Consider the following 2,061-nt stretch of genomic DNA (forward strand, 5'->3'; position numbering starts at 1 on the left):
TCACACGTCCCTCCTTTCTAATCCTTACACCATTCTCTCAGCACTCCTCCCTCAAAAATCTCTACTGATCACATAGTATACACCCAGATTCTTCCAGAATGAAAACCACACAACAATACCTTATAAGAACTATTGTAATTCTTACTTCCGTTTTAATAACGATTCTTATTTTGTTTGATAGAGTGCTATCCTTGAATTAGTATTCCACTCAAACATTTATGCACATATGCAATAAATAATATTTGTATAATAAACAAACTATATATATATATATATATTTATATAATAAACAAACTATATATATATTGTATATATATATATATATATATATATATATATATATATAATCCACATACAGTGCATTGAACCTACAACAATCGCGTTGATATTCTGCAGTTCTACCCATGAGATCGGTCCTCTCAAACGACCTCAACAAATGTCTACTTAAAAAAACATTCGACCCCCGCTTTTACAACGCTCAAGCTGCTTAGTTATCTACAAACAAAAAACGGCACACATACGGCATAATCACGTTGACACATCGGTTCTCGTTCGATCACCGAAGTTAAGCAACGGCGAACCTGGTTAGTACCAGACGGGTGACCATTTGGGAATTCTAGACGTTGTATGTGCTCTCCGCTTATCTCGGCATTTGTTTGTTCTTTGTATACTTCACTTGACACTGGTATTTAATAATGTTGACTTAGGAGAGGTGCAGTTGGAGATTGCGCACCTCCTGCCAATAAGACTTTCACGAGCAGGCACCCCTTCGTGGGTAACCATAGTCTGTCAAAGACTGTGGGGGCCCTTTATGTATGTATATTGCTACGTAAACGCATTGCTAAATATTAAGCATCCATATGAGAGTAGTAGGGGAAATTATATACAGGGGGCCCTAAAAGTAGCCCAAACACGTAGTAGAGAAGGGGAACATTATTTTATTGTTTAATTACCTGTAGCATTATTTCTACCCTATGAGACGAAGGCCATCAACTCCCCATATTTCCTCCTATAACACAGAACAAGCTAGGTAACATACAAATATCCGTGCATGAGGTCGCCAAGCTAATCAAGAACCTAGATTCCAGTAAAGCAACTGGCCCTGATGGCATCCCAATTATAGTGTTAAAAAAGCTTCAACCAGAACTTGCTCCCATACTTACGAAACTGTTTAAGCGCTGCCTTAAGGAGAAGTGCTTTCCGACTCCCTGGAAGACCTCATCAGTTTGCCCTGTATTTAAGAATTCAGGTGATAAGTCATCTCCCTCTCAGTACAGACCAATAAGTCTCCTGCGTGTTATGAGTAAGTTGCTGTAATCCATATTAAATATAGAAATAGTCAACCACCTCAGCAGGAATAACCTTCTTAGTGACACACAATATGGGTTCCGCTCTGCAAGATCTACCGCAGATGTGCTGACGGTTATATCCCACAGGATTAGTGAATCTCTTGACAAAGACTTCCTTTCTAGGGCAATTGCTCTTGACATATCAAATGCCTTCGACAAGGTATGGCATAAGGGTCTACTTCACAAGATTTTCAGCTACGGTATAACTGGAAATGTTTTCTCTATCATTAAATCATTTCTCTCCGATAGGCTCATAAGAGTAGTGGTAGATGGACAAAAATCGGAGGCCTGCAATATAAATGCTGGAGTCCCTCATGGGTTAATCCTTGGCCCAACTCTCTTCCTGATCTACATCAATGACCTCCCTAAACACATACTTAAATCATTCGTTGACATCTATGCTGATGACACGACCATCTACGGCAACACATCAAAGGCTGTAAATGACAAAGTTCTCTCTGATTCTCTCTCCTCTGATCTCGAGCGCGTGGTTCAGTGGGGGAAGATGTGGCTGGTTACCTTTAATGCATCCAAAACCAAACTGCTATCCTTACATCATCAACGCTCTGATCCCCATCTCGCATCAACTGTGATGGATGGCTCTCGTATGGGTGAGCCCCCGTGTTTTGACAAGCTTCTGGGTTTGACCTTTACTCCTGATCTGAAATGGAACACGTACATCAAGTCTGTTGCCAAGGTCGCTGGAAAGATG

General features: G+C 40.4%; 1 pseudogene; it reads left to right on the forward strand.

The window, feature by feature from the left end:
• The first annotated feature begins 515 nt into the window (after nucleotides 1-515).
• Nucleotides 516-632, forward strand: LOC145301584 (5S ribosomal RNA; annotated as a pseudogene).
• Nucleotides 633-2,061: the final 1,429 nt, after the last annotated feature.

This window comes from Euprymna scolopes, chromosome 18, assembly GCF_053919585.1.
Source record: "Euprymna scolopes isolate OS-2025 chromosome 18, ASM5391958v1, whole genome shotgun sequence".
NCBI lineage: Eukaryota > Metazoa > Mollusca > Cephalopoda > Sepiida > Sepiolidae > Euprymna > Euprymna scolopes.